The sequence below is a fragment of the Cricetulus griseus genome, chromosome 4, assembly GCF_003668045.3.
Source record: "Cricetulus griseus strain 17A/GY chromosome 4, alternate assembly CriGri-PICRH-1.0, whole genome shotgun sequence".
NCBI classification, from domain to species: domain Eukaryota; kingdom Metazoa; phylum Chordata; class Mammalia; order Rodentia; family Cricetidae; genus Cricetulus; species Cricetulus griseus.
In genome coordinates, this window is record NC_048597.1 from 12,186,265 (window position 1) to 12,207,208 (window position 20,944).

Sequence of the window (20,944 nt, forward strand, 5' to 3'; positions counted from 1 at the left end):
AGAGTCAGGGGAGTAGAAAAAGAAAGAGATGAATTTGCTGTTTCCTGTTAGAGTTGCATTGTACTCTCTCAGATCAAGTGACATTTCTCCCACAAGTTTCTGGTTTCGGTGTTAACTGTAGGCGAACCTAGAAGTTAGACCGTCATTCAAGGCTGTGGTCCCCTTCAGGACCAGAGGGGAACCACCTTTTCTTTCATTTAATAATGAAACCAGCTAGATGTAGAAGTGTGATTAAGTTCAAAAGAAATGCATCAAGTGAAAAATTCCCCAGTGAATATATTTTGACCGGCAGAATATCGTGGCTTGGAAATTTCCAAACCAAGGAAATATATCATACTTACTGATAGTATTTTTTTAAACTTTGCTGTTTTCTCAGATAAGTTGGCTTCATGATGAAAACCTTTGCATTACACAGTTTCAATCCAGGATTTATTTATTTATTTATTTAATTTATTTCTTTTTGGTTTTTTGAGGCAAGGTTTTTCTGTAGCCTTGGAGCCTGTCCTGGAAGTCACTCAGTAGACCAGGCTGGCCTCAAACTCACATAGATCCACCAGCCTCTGCCTCCTGAGTGCTGGGATTAAAGGTGTGCGCCACCACTGCTCAGCTCTAGGATTTTATTTTACAGACTTTCAGCCAAAACAAGATTGTAATAATATCTTTCCCCTTTATAGTGCCTTGGGCACAGTAAATGGTCAGCAAATATATTAATATTCTATTATTCTACTTCAGGCAATGTTATTTGACCCACTAGGGAGAATACACACACACACACACACACACACACACACACACACACACACACACACACACTCAATTCTATTACATGACTAGCTTTGATATCTGTAAGCCTTATTCTTTAAAGATACCATCTGAATAAATGATATTTAGTATAGGTAGAAAGGCTGCCCTTTGTAACCCAGGATGGCCTTGAACTCATGATCTTATACTTCAGTCTCCCAAATTCTGGGATTATAGCTGCATACCACCACACCTGGCATATTTTATCTGTAAAACAAATACATGAAACCTGAGGTTCAATCTCCAGGTACCACACACACTGGACACTAGTACAGGCCTATGACTCCAGGACTTGAGAGATGGACTCAAGAGGACCATCAGTTGAAGACGGCTGTCAACTAATTTCAGCCTTGGGTCAGCTTGGGCTAGATGAGCTCCTGTCTCAATAAATAACGAAACATAACACCATGGAATTGCTGCTCACCGTTCCTGAAAACAACTCTTGACTTGGGTAGAAATCTAGACCAGTGATAAGCACTATAGTGTTCAGACAAATACCAACAACATAGCATTCCCTCAATAGCACGTTACTCTTTCTCTGCAGTATGATCTGAACCTAAGGGACACTCCAGGAAATTTTAATTAGGCTTTAATGCATGACAATTTTTTGAGCTATGAGGGGGGCATAGGATTTCACAGCCTTTCTAGTCTTTATTGATTTGCCAGGGGTGATGTTATCAGGTAATCTGTTCAGAGAATATGTCCTAGGCATGGCCTGTTTTATTTTCTGTAATTTCTTTGTGGTCAAACATTTATACAAAGTTTGCTATTGTAACTAGTTTTAGGTTTCTGATTGAGTTCCAACACATTTGTAAATGCTCTGCATCCATCCCCACTGTTCTTCTCAAATAGCATCTTTCATCTGGTGAGGGTCTCATTTTATTAAAAAAAAAAATCATGAGTTCTAGGCCAGGTGTTGTGGTATACACCCTTAATCTCAGCACTCAGGAGACAGAGGCAGGCAGATGTCTGGGAGTTCCAGCCCACACTAGTTTATATTGGGAGAGACTTTGTCTCAGACAAACATACAAATAAGCAAACAAACAATTGTATGTATCTTCATCTTTTCTTTTTTTTTTCTGTTTATTCTCAGCACTGACCATGTGATAGTTAATGCCAAAGAAACTGCATGTTAAAAAATGTTATGTATAGGAAGCCAGTGGTTGTATTTCCTACCAAAGTTATTGTGGGACAGCCCTGCCTATTCACTCTGACATAGACAAATATTTAGAAACTGACTTGATTTTCTGAAGTGAATGTACACCCACTTCTATGGAAAGCCATGGTTGTGTATTGGTAGAACAACACAAATTTTAGTTCTAAAGTTACTAGGTGAAAACAGAGCCATGCTTTTGAAAATTAAAATGATTTAGTTCAGTTGACTTCATCTAACTAATTTCTCATGCTTTTATGCATTTACTTTTATTACCTTTAAAAACATAGCGACAAAGATAAAATTCAGAGTTGAATCCCATATGGATCTACTTACTACAACCAGTTGCATGTAATTGCATGTGTGGAGCATCTGGTTTTTCCCACCAGAATTTATCCTGAACCTAAGTATTCTGAAGCTATGGTTCTGGGTTAGACCAGGGACGTAGGAAGTAAAGGTTAATGCAGATGTTTAAAAAAAATACCAAGACCCAGGGAAACTCTGGGCTAGTCATAGTTGGCTAATTTCTTGGTTGCCTTTTGCCCTAAGATGAAATTTGAAGATGACTGAACATGATGCACTAAGTACTTGCACCTCCAAAAGTTCTTCATCTGCCCTAGGGCCTGGTTTCCACTCTCAGTCTGAGTCTCTGAGTGTGGGAGAACTAGGGGGCTGGAAAGGCTTCAACATTAAGTTCCTGAAGTGCAGTGGGGAGGAGGGGTGGGTGGGGCTTAGGTCCTCAGTCAGCTTGCACTTTAGCCCCTCATGGTGCCAAGCAGAGGCTGAGGAGAAAGGTCCCACACGGTGGTAGGTAGGTTTTAGTCGGGAAAAAAAGAATGACTTGGTCAAAAGTGAGAATGACTTTGACTTGGTCAAAAAAAGAATGACTTGGTCAATAATCTTACATTCAACATAAAAGAGTTACAAATTAGACTTTTGAGTGGTGTCTCCAAGCTTTGGTGGTTCTCTGTATTTCAGCTTCTCTGCATTGTAAACACCATGAGACCATAGTTCAATAATGCTTCATATACAGACTAATAGTTTTTGTCTCAAGGAGTATTTCAGTTTCTGCTGTTTAAAGTGTGTTTTGTGAAGTTTGTTGCTTGTTTTCTCTAGAACGTTATTAGCCTGTATCACATCTCAGCAACTGATTTTAAGGATGCATCTCCTTCTCTGCTTTCTGGAAATGGAATAACTAGTATTCTACTTCCTCTTAAACCCATGAGTTTTATCATCAGAGAGGGATGTGTGGTGTGAGCTGCACAACGGTATCTTCTAAAGGCAAAAAGGTAAAATGATTGCTTTATGGTAATAAACTGTATTCTGAACTCAGGGTCAATTAGGTAAGAGTACATTTCATATTTAATTTTACATTTAAGAGAAATCCCTCCATAAGCCATTTCTGTGGGGAATTATTAATTCTTTGTATCATAATATTTTCTTTCATAAAACTCTTAATTCCTTCTCTGCTCTTTATTTCTAATTAAGAGATCTTTATTGAAAATGCCTAACATTTCTAAATTAAAGTTCCTTACTAAAAGAGGCCACAACGATACTAAATAGCTTAAATATACATACCTTTATGTATTTTGAGAATTTCCAGTGAGATTAATATACAAGCAAAAATATGGCATACTTTTGAACTGTCTCAGAAGAGTGCCCATGTGCTATGATGGGATCACTATAGAAATATAATACTGAGAGAACATTTAATTATGAATGTAGAAAAGAGAAAAAATAATGGCCTTAAAAGATTCTGTCTTTCTCAGTTTTACAACTAGAATACTTTTATAAAATGACCTGTGGAACTGAAGTAACCTTCCTAATAGTTCTATTATGGGCTGTGATTAATATCTTCACTCATCAGATAAGGATATGGAAAAAAACAGGATTTTTTTCCCCCAGAGTCTGGGGGTGGAGTGAGCAGATAATGTTGAGTGGAGTGAGCCCGAGTCCAGCTTTCTCCCCACATCAGTGCATCACAGGGAGGGACCAACTGCCTCACTTCAGTGACTTCACTGGCTGAGTCAAGGCCCAAAGCTTGGCTAAAATATTATGAAATACACATAAAAAAAGAGAGACAGTAAGGGGCGAGTTCACTGGTGAGATGTGATCTATCGCTTTATTCCTTATTTCATATTTATACAAAGGCTTGCCATGTACTGGGCAAACTTTGTAATGCCATAACTCCAGTAAGAAGATTTTAATAACTATTCTCATCTTTTCACTTTGAGAACCTTCTCTTTTTTTCCATCTTGGGAAATAAATGCATGGCAGTTACTAATTCTATAATATTTTATCACTCTTTAAGGGTCAGCTCTTCATGAACTTCCTCTGTATATTGGGCTCACACATTGTCACCAATTAATTTTAATAAAATTCCCCATTGAAATTCATGTGTTATCTGTTAGTTATAGCCACATGTTTAAAACACCTTGATAAGCAACAGTTCATATTTTTTCTCTTCACATACAGTATAATGGCTCCACGTGTGCAAGAATTTATGTAATAAGAATTATGTCAGCTCCTACAATAGAAGGATTTGCTTTTGTCTTGTTAAAAATTAGTTGTGTGAGTTACAGGTACGTGATTACTCTGAACTACAAGGCAAAGTCCATACCATTTATTTTATATACATGATAGCATTTGCCAATTTTTTAAGAAATCAAATGAGGAATATAGTTTTTTTGTTTTTTTTTTTTTCTCTCCAAGATGTCCCTATGGGACACCACACACTTAGGCAGTAAGCATATGCACTCTACATTCCCAGAGGATAGACTCTACTTGCTTCTTGATGTGACCATCCTGTCTTTGCCCAGGTGGTTCATTCTCTCTTGACCCTGCATGAGAATTGGTGTTTGCATTTCTGCTATTAACCTGCTTTGTATGAGGGCAGAAATCGGGTCTCAGTGCTTGGGACAGAGCACTCAGTCCAGAATAAACATTAGACATCCTTTAAAGGCATTTCTCCCTGCACAGTGGGCTTAGATTGCCACTGGAACATTCCGGTGGGGTTGAAATAATAGAAAACGCTCTTGAATTAGTGAGGTAGAAGCTCAGGTGTGGAAATATATTAATAAATTTGTTGGCATTCCAGATGAGAATGAACCCATTTAGAGGATTCTGTACTGAGATCCCAGTCCAGAGAGTAGTCATTATAAAGTAAATCTGGAGAAAACCAGTAGGTGTCACCGTCTGAACTGGTGAGTAAAAACTAAGTTTCATCTGTACTTTGAAAACCACACTTGGAGGCCATCGTCATGAGTTTTTGTTGTTTAGGATTATGTTATTCTTAGGGGATCTGTGTGAAAGCACTTAGGGGTGAGAAGCCATTTCTTCATGTAGATATAGATACACAGTGGTAGGGAGATAGCGTAACAAAAAGTCTACCCGAAAGGTCTAGGCGTGTTCATAATTCTGTTTGGAATTTGAGTTTCATCCATGATGTTAACCAAAGCTGCCAGATCTTTGGTATTTGGCACGCTCATTAACTTCTCTAAGTCTTAGCCTTTTCTTTAAAATCAGACAATGGTAGAGCTTACTGACAAACTCATTGTGCAGCTTAAGTGACACCAGTGTCAAGTTTCCAGTCAGGGCTCAAAGGTTATCAGTCACTGTGACATCAACTATCTGAACATTAATCAATCTCATGCTAACATTGCCATTCCATTTTATATGGAGCTGGGGATCAAACCCATGGCTCATGTGGCTCATGCTTTCTGGTCAAGCATTCTGCCAACTTGGAGACCTTTAACTCTGCCATTTTAAATGTACACATGCAAATATATTTACCACTGGATAGTTGAATCCTAATTCCAGCTATAGGTGACACAAATCCTATATAAAACATTTTTTTTCTTTTCTTGATCTCTGAAGTAGTTGCTAAAAGGTCAAAATGTTGCCCCAGAAAATATTTTTCTCACTATTTTATTATTTTCTTTTCATTAAGGAGATGAATGAATTTTCCAACTCTTAAAACCTTTCAACACTTAATTTTTTTTTACCATGTCAAGAATTTTTAGAGATCTCTTTGTGCCTATATTCTTTACAGCCTCAGACTGCATTTATATCTTGCTTTCCAAGTTGCTGACATATACACGTTCACCACACACTTATACGTAATAACAGCAAGCACTGTGGATGGCCTGGGTAGCCAGTACCATTCTAACCCACTGCTTTACTCCTCACAAGAGTGGGAAGGAGCACTAGCCCTGTATACACAGGAACAGGAGCACAGGCAGCTGATCTAACTCAATGTCAAACAGTGGGAGAGGAAGGACACCATTGTGACATGTGCCTGGACAACCATGCATAACAGCTCGCCCACTCTCCACTTTTGGCTCATCTGATGGTGAATGGACAAATAAAGGACCACGTCTCTGGGTTAAGACACCCAGGGGAAAAACTTTATATAGAACATCCAAAATGACAGAAGTCCTATCTAAACATCAGCTTTCAAGTTTCATTAACAGTTTGATATTCTTCATGCGTCTCCTGTGCCAGTGTCTTAACCTTGTCTGTCTACGTGGTTCCCTGTGTATCAGGGCCAGCATAAATAGTTACAATCTATGCTAAGCTACAGCTGCTTAAGGATGCTAAGTCTCATTTTCTGTCAAGTGTGTCATTGTGTTCAAGGCTGGTCATTTTAGTGTTCTTTTACATAGCCAAGAGCCTTGGGGTTGTAAGGATGCTGATGGTTATGGCACAAGCTAATTTGAAGGTAATGTTCTTTTGAGGTGGTTTTGTTGGAGGTGCTGGATACTATAAGTTCAAAGACACTGCTGAGCAGGCCTTAAGGATTTCATTGTAAGAAAGAATTATAGAGAAGATCTCAAATTAAAAGGTGTGTGTGTGTGTGTGTGTGTGTGTGTGTGTGTGTGTGTGTGTGCGCATATGTTATGCTTTTTATCTGTAATATATATTTTCTTATATATGTATTCTCATATACATGTATGTGTATACATGGAAGTTGTAGCTAGTATATGAGAATAAGAAGGGATTAAAAAGAGGCTTTTGGAAGTTTTATAATTTAAAACAAAATATTTCATGTTCTTATTCTTCCCACTATCAGAAAAATGTTTGCTGGTTTAGAGAGCCCAGAAGACCCAGAAAAGGACAAAGATGCATTTGATAATGGCTTCCAGGAGTGATCACACTAGAACTTTCTTTGGACATAAAGGATGTAAATGTACTCCTAGGAGTCTTAGGAGCTATACACAATAGACTTTGATGGTCTCTGTGGAATCATATAATATCTCAGATTAAGAGATTTTTAGAAACAACTCAGTCCCAGCCACTTATCTGAGACCCAGTGGAAATGAGGTACAGGACCATTGCATACAGGGGGCTCTAAGAACACTGGCAGGTCTTAGGCTCTTTCTGTAAGTTGAGGGCTAATGCCCAAACAATAACGCTATTAAAACAAATAGCTTCAGTGAAGCAATAACTCAGGGTACAGAAAATAGAAAGTCAAGATAGAGGTACCTAGTCACAGTGAAGAATGCACAAGCCACTCTCCTCTCCTCAAGCCCTTTAGTCCTCTTAAGTTTAAAATAGGGACTAAGTAAATGGACCACCCATGAGGGTCATGGCTGAGGACTACAGTCTCGGCTTCTGACTTGCTGGTGTGAAGTGCAGAATTGTGTGTGGAAGTCCCCACCCCTCCGATTCATCTCTGGAAAAAAGCCTATATGATTTCCATTAGAATCCAAAAGGTGTACTACAACAACAAAAATGGGGCTTAAGGACTATTACTCTACCCTGAAAAAGACTTCCTTATGTTCACGCAGATCGTGGCTGTAACACAGATAACTGCTGATGAGAAAGCTCCAGAGGCTAAAATCTGGGTCTTTTAAAATGGACTTATTATTTAGAGGAATCATTTGTTGACATACAAGGGCAAAGGTTACAGATTTATCCCACTGACACATGGGAAGTAAATAGTGTCAGCATTCTTAGCACACGGTAATTAGTTTGGGTGTTTGATTTACCGAAGCTGGAATCATCAAATAGCTCATCAGCATCCTGTTAGCCGTTTTTTCCACTTTCCATCCATGAGGGCGGTGCTGTGCCTATTGGGATCATCTGGGTCTCTGGCGTCAGGCTCAGTGTTATGTCCTGGCACTGTAGAATGTGACAAGAGCCATTCCAGAAAGAGAACGTGGCACTTAGGGGATTTTATGAGGTAAAGATCAATAAATTATGTTTATTTTAGTAAATGTTCAAGCTAAACCTACAGTGGTGTTTGGGGCAAAGACCATTGCTATGCCTTGTATCTCTTGGATGTGTGTGTCACCCAGGGTTGATACTGTCCTCTCAACCTGTGTGTTCAGGAAGCTAGGTCCTGCAGCCATGGCCAGCTGACCTACTCTTCAAGGGAACTCATTTCTTATAACCCCCTTGAGAGGAACAGCCCTTGCAGCCAAAGTACTTAAAATGTGCTTTGGTCCCTTGGCAACAAGCTAGCATGAAACCCAGCCTGACTGAGAATGGCTCGCAGGCTGCCTGTCTCCAGGCTGCACACCACCCAGCCCACACTTGACTCAACTGAAGACTTTAAGCAATCCATGATCTTACCAGAGAAAATTCAAGTCCCAGTCCACATTGTCAAAAAACGAGATAACACTAGTTACCCTGCCAATTTCCTGTCATTGTCACCACCCAATTAGATGGCACACAGGGAGTTGCTCTGAAAATTAAATAGCATATATTACTGTTCACTTACAAGCAGTGAACTACTTTACACACACACCTACTTTTAAAGACGAATCCTATGATTATTGCACATTTGGCCGTGCTGGTAATTAGAATATACACGATGGTAAAGTTAAAGAAAGAGGGGTGACTTCTGAAGATGTAAGGTGAGGCAATAAACAGTAACTTTTGCTTAGGAAGGCATCTATAGTGTGCACTTCCCCTTATCCACTTGACACAAAATGTAAGCTGCGATCATCGTCAGGTGCCACTGGGCTCTTCAAATCACAGCTCGTCCTGGATGTGCTTTGTGATGTTGGAGAAGTAACTTCACCTGTCTGGTCCTCTGCGTCCCATTTTTAGTATAGTCCAGACCCTATTTTTGTCAGCTATGGGATTTACAAAATAGGGTGTATTATCAATCACCCTAATATCTCTGCTTTAGATGGTACAAAATCCAAAAGATCTGTCCCATTCTTGAAAGCTGAGAACGATCTACACTCACAGGAGATTTCGGAGAAGAAAAAAAAAAAAAAAAAGACAACCAAGGTGCCTCAAGAAACCCTTACCTCACTACAACAGGAGTAGGTACAGAAGGTTGGCCGGGCTTCACTGGGTTAATTAAAAACTACAGGAACCTAACTTTATTTCTTTCGGATGGGTTATTTAGTAGCCGAAGCCAATCCCTTCCGTCCCTCCACTTCACACACTTGCCGCCGGCCTCGCTAAGCCGTCCTGGGCTCCTCTGTCCCCAAGGGCAGGCACCGCGCAGCTCCCCTCCATCAGGTTTCCTTCTCCTCCACCGGCCACCCCACCTCTGTCGGCCCAGGTCCCCGGCCACGTGCGCGCTGGAACCCCGCCCGCTCGCCCGCCGCCCGCCCGCCCGCCGCTCGCCCGTCCCCCGTATCCCCTGCGTCCCCGCGTCCCGGGCCGGCCGCCCTCCCGCCGCCCGCCGTACCTGCGCAGCCGTCCCCGGCCTCCGCTGCCCTCGGCTGCCTCCGTGTCCCCAGACGCCCGCTCGCCCGCGGCGGCCGCGCACAGGAAGCCCGCGCTGCGAACCGGCGACCCTTTTATAACCCGCTCGTGACTCATAACCGACCGGCGCGGCTGCAAAAGCCCCCGCCTCGCCCCCCTCCCGCCTGTTCTTGGAACCTAGGGCTCGAAAACTTTTTTTCTTTTTAAAGGAAAAGTCGAAAAAAGTCCAGCGCCGCTAGGACCCGGTGTTTCCCCTTTGCCTTCCTCGGGGGTCACTGCGTGTTTTCTCTGACACGCTCCGCGTACTTTCCTGACCTGCTCCGCGGTGCTCTATCTTAAAGGAAACACATTCAAATGACAGCCAGACTTGGCCCAGCAGGCTGGAGGGGGAAGTTGCTAACTTCGGGCAGCTGGGTGGCAGGGCCCAACTCCAGGACCCAGGTGGAAGACTTGTATCCCCAGCTTTCATTGGGACAGACTTCAGGCTTCAGGGCATCCTGGTGTGGGGCCCTCTTCCCTCGTGACCCTTCCAGACCCCAGATCGGAATGTGCAAACAGGTCTGAGACCTGCTAGGACCTGCATTTATGCGTGGGGATTCAAAGATACACAGCTTGGATATTCTTGCATTTCGACCCCACCAAGGTTACCTTCCTCCCTTCACTCCCCTGCCTCCCTCCTGCCCACCCAGGACTCTATTCCTTACCCTCTCACCCTCCTTCCGTCTACCAAAAGAAGGCATTTTCGTAGAGCAGGCCACTTGATAGGTCCAGTGGAAACGAACAAAGTTCATCCTAGCAAGCTAGCAAGCGAGAGTAAGGTCAGGAGCCTCCATTCAGCTCACGGGAAGAAGGAACAGAAGGGAGCAGAGGATGGAGACAGAGCCAACCTCAAATACACGAATTTAAAGATCAGGTGGCTCACTCTGCATTCCAGCACCACTGTCCAACACTTGGACCTTCCACCCCAATGTCAGAAGACATGTTAGAATAGTTCATGTGTAATTGATTTGAGAACCTTGCTTTCTAAACCCCTGGATAAATGCAGAGTTGGAAATTATAGTTAACTTACAGACTGCCCAGGCTGGTTAAGGAACTTGTGAGCATTCTAAGAACCTCTGATTTTAAGGCATAAAATTTCCCTTTTGTATATTTCAAAGAGTGACCATGTCAATTATAACTCATATTTATAAAGCATTTGACACAAATCAGGCCTTCCCCTAAAACTCCACATACGAGTTTGCTCTTTGGGTCTTTGGGACATTCTGAGAGGAAGAAAATGAGGCACAGAGAGATGAATAAAACAGTTTACATTAGCTTGTGGAGACTGAACAAGCTGAGAATGAAATCCAGCTCCAGTCCCGGAATTCTAGTCTCTCTAGATCCCTGTGGTATCTGGGAGCCCTGGAGAATAAGGCAGCAGGAGGAAGTGGCCTGGGTGTGCAGCCAGGAAGACTGGACCACACTCAGGCAGGCCACACCCTCTGCTGGTTGGAGACACCTATGAGGCTTGTTAAAAATTCCCGTTTCTCCTGTGGGTTAGACTAGGTGAACCCACTTTTCATCCATCAGGGAACAAGTTCCTATAACTCTGTGTATAAGAGGCGGAGTTTATATTTCACAGCCCTCCATCACTCAGGGAAAGAAATGCCATCAACTGCAATCTCCATCTTTCATCTCTGTTTGAGTTCCTAGTGGGACTTCCCAGCTTAGTGGACATAGAAATGGACTTCTGCGGCCAAATCCACTTGGGTTTCATACTAGTTCTGGTTATGGAAACTGAGAGTTAATTTCTCTACATGACTGTATCCTTCTCTGTAATGAGGACAATGGATGGTTGTGAACAGAGCTGTCTAATCCTAAAAGGTGAACACTAAAGGCTTCCTCTTAGCACTCAGTCAGTCTGAATGTGGGGCCAGTAAATAGCTGGACAAGGATAAGTAAGGTCCTAACAGGGCATCTGAAAACAGATTGGCAATAGTGACCCTATGTATAGAAGGGAAGGGGTAGCAGATTGTTTTCTCTCTCCTGTTCCTCTCCCTCTCTACAAAGAGGGTGCCATTCGTGTGACACGTGTGACACGGTGATTGCTTATAAGCCAGGGAGCAAATCTCCCCCAGAAAGCATACTTGCTGGACCCTGATCTTGGGCTTTCTATCGTCTCCCACCCACCAAAATCAGGAGTCTGTTATTTCAATTACCCAGCGAATACATATTGTTATGCCAGCTGACTAAGAGAATGATAAGATGATTATTGAACCCATCTTGATTAATACAGAATAACTGTTCCAAATAATGGCCACCGACTTGCTGGGACACGTTTATCCCATGGATATGGTTGTGGGCAGAAACCTCATCCATGCCTAAAGCCCCAGTGTGTACTCCATGAGACTGTGACCCTATTTGGAAATAAGGTCTTAATGGTATAATTGGTTAGAATTAGATCGCTCGAGTAGGCTGTGCTCTGCATCCAGTGCATCCAGTGTCATCGTGAAGAGAACTGGGCATGTACAGAAAGACCCAAATGAGAAGAGATGCAGTGTGTGAGCCAGGTAGGCAGGCTTGCCTTGCAGATTCTCCCTCCACAGCTTTGAACCTGGATTTGTAGCTTTGAGAACAGGGATGTATTTGTGATGTGATTCACATCCAATTCATTGTCCTGGGTCCTAGTGACCCTAGCAAAGTGATGGTAGCAGAAAAGTGCACCTGGCGCTCATTGGGCTTTGGCTCCTCCTTTTCCTCCTGACTCCTTAGTGCACCACCAGTAGCTTCCCAAATAAATGTGGGCATCGTTGGTAGTGCTTATTATAGATTGGATGAACCTATTATAGATTATGGCAACTGGCCAACTATGTAACAGTGAAGAATTCTTGCTAGAAATATTCTAGCAAGTCCATGAAGTTCTGCAGAATTCATGATCATCATAGGGAACCATTAGAAGCCAGCCTCTTGTCTCCCTCCTCAAAAAAATAAATGGTGGAAAAAAATAATCTTTTAAGGTTAACTGAGTGCTGAAACTCAGGCCTGGTGATTACCAAACACAGCTTGCAACTTGGCCCCTTGGAAGGATATGAGAGGGACATTTCTCAGAGCCTGCAATACATTTTAGACAGTGGGTGAAGAAACAGACCCGGGTGTCAGGCTTAGCCACTTTATTTAATGAAGCCCAAGGTTTCAGCTCACTGTTAACTCGGTTGGACAATAGCATGGATATTATTAATTATTCTGTGAACTTGTAGATGCTCCCTGTCCCCCGGGATGAAGCAGACTGAATAGGCTTCCTCTGGACTCCATCAGTGGAGCAACCATAATTAATGCCTGAAGCTAAAAATGTGGCCTTCATAAGATGTTCAGACTTAATGGTGTTCATTTATTTGTCACAAACAAAGCATTGTGTTTATTTTCCTATCATAATTTAATGTTTCTTGCTTTCACTGTTTGGAACATTTTGGATGCCCCAGTCTGAAGTCTACAGTTTTATGCTTTTCACCCACATTTCCTTTGTAAATGAGTCACTGGTTTAGAGTGGTCTGTGGCCCTCAGCTTCTGGGGTCCCTTCAGAGGATAAAGTGGTCGCTTTCCCTGTCTACCCAGTAGTTGAAGTTCACAGATTAGAGACCATCAATCTTCCAACCTTCTTTTTTCCATTCATCCGTCTTCAAACAGTCGTGGAGTGAAGTCAGGCTTTCACCAAGGAGACAGTATTGATTGCAATAAGTTAGTTGTTGAACCAAGGCCTCAAGATCCTTGTGTACATACGTGCCTCTGTAGATAATTTCTTTTGTAAACTTCAGGTTTCAGCTTTTGGGGAGGCAGTTTTCCCTTTTGGCCTATGTCATCTTTTTAAAGTCTTGGGAAGCCATGTTCACAGTGCCATGAATTTTTCCTACAGTGAAGGAAGAGTGGGGCTCTGGGAGCTAGACCGAAATTCTCAGAATGTTTTGTTTCATGAGCACCATGGGAAGGGATGTGTTCTTGCCTTAGGCTCTGTCATTACCACATACAGGGCAAATTCCTCTGCCTACCCCCCACAGCACTCAGCTTATTCAGTATCTGACCCTAGCTACACTCTTATCTTAACTGGCCTGGCCCAGTGTTCTCAGCTTTACTTGTTGAGTGATGAGTCACTTATAATAAATCACCCCATTGTCTCCTTTTTCTTTCCTCCATGAAATAGTGGAGAGACTTCTTTAAGCACAAGCAATGTCTATTCTGGATTCTGTTTCTGCTTGAAGACCAGCATCCTACGGACTATGCACTAGAACCTTCTCAATCTATCTCTCTTCCTGTTCTAATAGTGCCACTAATTCTATTGGATGAGGACCCCACCTTTATGAACCCATTGACTACATGCTGAAAGTCTTATATGTAAGTATATTTACATCGTGGTTAGTTAGGGCTTTGATACAGGAATGTAGGGAGACCTTAGTTCAAACCACAGCATTTTGTGCTCTCCCTGAATTGCATGTCCTTTTCTTAGGGGATATTTCATGCTAAACACTGTCCAGTGTCTTAGTTCATCCCAGAATCAACTTTCCAGTGGCACTCTCTTGCCTGAATACCTCCTAATCCACATACAGAAGAGGCTACAGGAAGGATTCACCTTGCAGCAATTTTCCTCTCTGTCTGTAAATCTCCGAAACAAGATAAGTTATTTGCTCCTAAAGTAAAATGGTGGGAAAGGACATATATTCGTATTCAAAACTGAAAAGAACATAGGGAACGGAGAGGAGGTGGCCTGCTGCCAGGCGTTCAAAAGCTGGCAAGTCATGTTTCAGTTGCTTGAAATGCTTGAGAGTGGTCTTCTTTGGTTCAGTGTTCGGCCTTCGTGACCTACTGGCTGGCAGAGCCCTGGAGTGTCTCCAGGAGGAGATCCTGCCCTAATGCTTGGTGGCAGGTCAGCTGCCCTGGGAAATCAAGGCAGTGGTCTTGATGACCTTGGAATCACGTTTTAAGCCATTTTTTCCTTCTTGAAGAATGAGCTATGTTTATAGATAGAACGCTCTGTTGTCCTACCAGAGCCAAGGAGTTAGGCAGCCTTCCTTTATCCCATCTTCCCTATGTCTGTTTCAATTCAATCTGAAAATGATTTGCTTATCTAATTGAACAGGCCCCTTGCTGAGTTACAGTCCAGCGACACCCATAGTGTCCTCCTCTTATTTTTGCAATATGCTGGCAGTTTTCCAAGTCTTCTTGTTTCCTTTGGCTGACAGTTCCTTCTTCACTCTTGTTTCCCACTTTACTGTAATCCAGCCACTCCTTCAACACCCCGCTTAGATAAATCCTCGGCTTAATAGCCAATTCCATCACCCTTAAGGTCTATGTTTCTTGTTGTTCATTTTGTTCCTTAAGACTCCATACCATAGGCACACTTGAGGCAAGTTCTTTGCCACTTTAACAGGGATGGGTTCTTCTCCTGTTTTTAACAGTATAACTTTTTTTTTGTCTGAGTCCTCACTGGAATAGCCTTTAGCAGACATATTTCTACCAGCAGTTTCTTCACCAACAAGATGAAGTCTTTCTCTCTGGCTCTACTTCTCTCCATTTTATACATCACTAGAATCCATGTTCCCAGCATGTACGTTGAAAATGTTTCAGGCTCTGTATGGAACCCAGTTCCAAAAACTTCCTTCTCTTAACACTAACATCTTTATCACTCTGCTATAGTTACTCCCACAAACTACCAGAGGCAAAGTAGCTAAACTGGCAGAATTTTATTTCTCACAATTCTAGACCTAGGAAGTCTAATCTAATCTGTGAGACCTATTAGATCCTTGGAAGGTGCTCTTTCCCTGGCTTCCAGAGGGCCAACTTCTTACTGTGCCCACATGGCTCTTCTTCCTGTGTGCATGTAGTGAGAGATTTCTTTCTGCCTCTTCACACCAGGGCACCGGTTCTATTGGCTTTAAACACCACCCTTACAACTTCATTTAACCTTTAATATTTCCTCAAAGCAATGACAAACCCTATCCAAATTAACTAGACGGTAGAGAAAATTATAGACCAATTTCCCTTATGAACATAATGCAGAAATTCTAAATAAAATGCTTTCAAACTGAATTCAGAAACACATCAAAAAGGTCATCCACCATGATCAAGTAGACCTCATCCCAGATATGCAGTGATGGTTCAATATCATCACTAAATGTATCATCATCAATAAATGTAATCCATTATATAAACAAACTGAAAAGACAAAACCATGGATTATCTCATTAGATGCAGAAAAGGCCTTTGACAAAATCAACACCCCTTTATGATCAAAGTCCTAGAGAGATCAGGGGTACAAGGAACATTCCCAAACATAATAAAGGCAATTTACAGCATACCTATAGCCAACATCAACTTAAATGGAGAGAAACTCCAAGACATTCCACTAAAATCAGTAACAAGATGAGGTTTTCCACTCTCCATACATATTCAATATAATATAGTATCTGAAGTCTTAGCTAGAGCAATAAGACAACTGACAGAGATCAAAGGGTTACAAACTGAAAAGTAAGAACTCAGAGTATCTTTATTTGCAGATGATATAGTATATGTAAGTGACCCCAAAATTCCATTGGAAAATTACAGCTGATAAACACTTTCAACAAAGTGGCTGGATACAAAATAAACTCACAAAAATCAATATCCTTTTTATATTTAAAGCACAAATGGACAGAGAAAGAAATCAGGGAAATAAATCTTTCACAATAGCCTCAATAATATAAAATAACTTGGGGGGAAACTCTAGCCAGGCAAGTCAAAGACTTGTAAGATAAAACTTCAAGATAATGAAGAAAAAAATTTAAGAAGATAACAGAAGATAAAAAGATATCCCATGTTCAGGGACTTGTAGGATTAACATAGTAAAAAATGGCCATTCTAACAAAAGCAATCTATACCTTCAATGCAACCCCCACCAAAGTTCTAACACAATTCTTCACAGATATTAAAAGGACAATTCTCACTTTGTATATAACCCCCCCAAGCCAGGATAGCTGAAACAATTCTGAATAATAAAAGAACTGCTGCCTGCCCCACCATCCCTGGTATCAAGTTGTACTACAGAGCTCTAGTAATAAAAACAGCATATATTCACAAGACAGATACATTGATCAATAGAATCAAATTGAAGACCCAGACATAAATCCATATACCTATAGATATCTGATTTTTTTTTTATAAAGAAGCCAGAAACACACACTGTAAAAAAGAAAATATCTTCAACAAAGGGTACTGGTCAAACTGGATATTTGCATATAGAAGAATACAATTAGATCTACATTTATAATCCTGCACAAAACTCAAGTCCAAGTGGACCAAAGACCTCAACACAAAACCAGACACACTGAACCTAGTGGAAGAGAAAGTGGGTAATAACCTTGAATTCATTGGCGCAGGAAAGAACTTTCTGAGCAGAACACTATTAGTTGGTACTAAGACCAACAATTAATAAATAGGACCTTATAAAACCGAAAAGCTTCTGTATGGCAGAGGAAACCACCATTCAAAGTTGCAGCCTACATAATGGGAAAAGATTTTTTCCCAACTACACACGTGATAGACGGCTAACATCCAAAATATATAAAGAACTAAAAAAAAAAAAACCCATCAAGAAAATAATCCCATTAAAATATGGGGTACAGATCTAATAAAAGACTTCTTAGCAGAGGAAACTCAAATGGCTGGGAAAGACTTAAATGTTCAACATCTTAGTCATTAAGGAAACACAAATCAAAACTATGTTGAGACTGCATCTTACACCTGTCACCGAAGCCAAGATCAATAAAACAAATGACAGCTCATGTTGGTGAGGGTGTGGAGCAAGGGGAACAGTCGTCCATTGCTGGTGGAAATGAAGACTTGTAGAGCTACTATGGAAACCAATGTGAGGTAGTTTCTAAGGAAGACGGGGATTGATCTACCTCAAGATCCAACTATAACACTCCTGGGCATATACTCAAAGGGTGTTTCAACATACCACAGAAACACTCCTTCAACCGTGTTCACTTGCTGCTCTATTCATCATAGCCAGAAACCGGAAACCTAGATGTCCCTCAACAGATGAATGAATAGAATAAAGAAATAGAATTTAAAAAAATGTGGTACATTTAAACAATGGAGTATTACTCAGTCATTAAAAATGAAATAATGAAATTTGCAAATAAATGGATAGAACTAGAAAAAAATCATCCTGAGTGAAGTAACTCAGACACATAAAGACAAATAGAGCATGTATTCACCTATGTATTCGCCCATTATCTGTTAAGTCAATGGTAACCACGATACAATCTGTATAACCACAGAGAGTAGGTAGAGAGTAAGGGACTGGAATGGGGCAATAGATAGATATAGGGAAGGGAAATAGAACAGATAGTTGTAGGGGGGGCTGGAAGAGATAATTGAGTGGGAATGGGGAGGGTAAAGAGGGGTGAGGGAAGGAATTCAAGGAGAGGTAGCTAAAATTAAGGGCCATTTGAGGGGTAGTATGAAAACCCAAGACAGTGGAAGTTTTGTAAAATATATACATATAGGAAGGGGATCTAAGTAAAATCACCAAATAATAGGGGAGACAAAACTACATCTTTTTTCACCAAATGAAGCTTCTGGTATTAGGATTGGGTTACATCTAATTGAGTTGTTTGCCAAAGGGTCCCCGTGCGAACCCCCAAGACTTAGATTGTTCCCTATAAACTTATGGCAAGGCAATTCATTGAACTTGAAGAAGTCAACCTGGTATCTACATAGAGTCTTAACCCCTATGTGCTAGTGTCTTTGGTACGGGAAGGTACCCTGTATGCTACCAAAAAAGAAATGCAAATACCAACCCATCCACAACCATTTGATCTACAATGGTGCCCTGCCAGCCAGAAATACTAGTACAATAGTGACACAAAGCTGTGGAAATAACCAATATCTTATTTGACTTAAGGCCCATTGCACAAGATGGAACTCATATTCAACACTGCGTGGTGACCCAGAACCTGAGACTATAGCCCAGGACTTAGGGCAAAACCAAATACCACTATTCTGAAAAGCACAAAAAAGGAGATATGAAATGAATCCTAGTGACATACATTCTTCTGTACCAATAGGTCAGTGCTTTGCTCTGTCATCATCAGGGAAGTTTCCTCCTGCAGCAGATGGGAACAAATATAGAGACCCAGACATTATACAGAGAATAAGACCTGAGATACTTAGTCCTATTATGGGATTTCTTTCCACAGGGCTCGGGAAACCCTACTAAAGAGAAGACACAAAGAGTGTAAGAGCCAGAGGGGATTAAGGACACCAAGACCACAAGACCCTCTAAACAGCAGGACTGGTGCACATATAAACTCACCGAAGACTGAGACAGCATGAAAAGGTCTTCTCAGGTCTACACCAGATAGTGTCCTAGAGCTGAGAGGAGAAGTGGACAAAGGACCTCACTCCTTACCCAGAAGCAATCTCCATTTTATAACCACTTGCAAATGAAATTTTTCCTAAAGCCTTCATCCAGTAGTTGATAGAAGCAGAAGCAGAGACACACAGCTCAGAACTAAGCCGAACTCCTGGAATCCAGTTCTAGAGAGGGAGGGTGGACAAACAAAGGGGTCAAGACAATCTTGGGGAAACCCACAGAAATAGCTGACCTGAGCAAGTGGGAACTCATGGACCTCAGTCTGTCATCTGGGAAACCAACATAGGACCAAACCAGGCCCTCTGAAAGTGGACGTCAGCTAGGAGCACTGGGCAGTCTATGGGGCCTCTGGCAGTGGAACCAGGGTGTATCCCTAGGGCACAAACGGACTTCGGGAGCCCATTCCCCATGGAGGGATACTCTCTTTGCCTTGATACACAGGGGAGGGCCTAGGCCCTGCCCCAAATGACTTGGCAGATTTTTGATGATCCCTCATGGAAGGCCTTACCCTCCCTAGGGTGTGGTGGGGGATGAGATGGGGGCGTCAGTGGGGGACAGGAGAGGATGGGAGGGAGAGGGAACAGGGATTGATATGTAAAATAAGATTGTTTCTAATTTAGATAAAATTTATAAAAGAGTAAAAATTATATACATACATATATATGTATATTCTTACATGTCCTTTATGTATATATTATGGCTTTTAGTTTAGTGTTTTTATGGGATTCCTGAGTGTTCAAACTAGTGGGTCTCTGCATCTATGTTTGTTTCTTGTGTCAAGGATTTGGCATGTTCTGTGGTCAAAAGGATAGTTAGATGGCTTTGACTAACTCCTACCAAACTTCTGGTTTCTGCTTAGATGTCACTTTCTTCATGAAACTTTCTCGTCTATCCTATGGCTATGTAACCTAACCATCTGTAATGCTTAATCTTGATTGTTGACTTGATGGGATTTGTAATCACCATGGGTACAAATATCTGCGCATGTCTGTCGGGCTTATCTAGATTAGTTTAATTGAATTGGGAATGCCTACCCTAAATGTGACGGTTCATTCCATAGCCTGGAGTCCTAGACTGTAGAAAAAGAATGTGAGCTAAGTACAAGCATTTATTGCTTCCTGACTGTGGGTGCGATATGATCAGCTGTCTCCTACTTTGGTGTGTACTTTCCTGCTGTGATAGACTGTGTCAACAAAGGGGCCATTCCTTGTTTAAGTTGTCTTTCCCAGATATTCTCTTGCAGTGATGAGAGAAGTGACTACTACTGTTGTAATTTAGGAAAAATGGCCTTCAAGAGAAAGACACCAAGTGACAGGGTTCAAGCACAGGGGGTTTTTACTAGGGAATGGGATCATAAAAAGGGGAAAGGGAAGGGGGCAGACTGGCCTCTGGAGACAGGAACAGCAGGAGAAGAGAAAGGAAAGAGGGGGAGAGAGTGGAAAAAGGGAGAGAGATGGGGAACAGACAGAGAGGAGAGAAAAAAGAGAGAGAAAGATGGAGGTGGGCAGGGCCCTCTTAAAAGGGAACAGTGAATGTGCACGGGTGGTGCTCTTAGCCGCTGCAGCTGAGGTTGTGTCCTGTGAGAATCCCAAGGACAGGCCAGTGCAGATGCCTGAATACTAACAACTACATCTTTTGTTTTCAGCAGGTTTGGGGTAAGTCATGATGTTCAGCTTGGTGCTAGTTGGGGTGCGAGGAGGTGTGTCTTACTGTTGAGGTTGTGGGGAGGGGCATGCTCTGGCAGGCAGTTGTGGGACATAGTCCTTTTGCCTCTTTTCTCCCACCCTCTGACCATTAAGTGAACTATTATGATCTGCCATACACTTTTATCACATTGCGTTTCCTTGTCCCCAACCCAAAGCAACAATTGATCATGGGCTGGAACTTCCAAAAGTGGTATACAAAATAGGGCTTTTATGTTTTTAAGTTGATTATCT

At 41.8% G+C, this 20,944-nt stretch overlaps 1 protein-coding gene across 1 annotated transcript in view; it reads left to right on the forward strand.

The window, feature by feature from the left end:
* The window catches only part of Mrpl39 (mitochondrial ribosomal protein L39), a 41,488-nt gene extending 22,638 nt beyond the window's left edge, over positions 1–18,850 (forward strand). The window contains exon 12 of the mRNA XM_035444363.1: positions 18,832–18,850. The gene's annotated coding sequence lies outside the window, so the exon portion shown is untranslated. The remainder of the gene's footprint in view (positions 1–18,831) is intronic.
* The last annotated feature ends 2,094 nt before the right edge of the window (positions 18,851–20,944 follow it).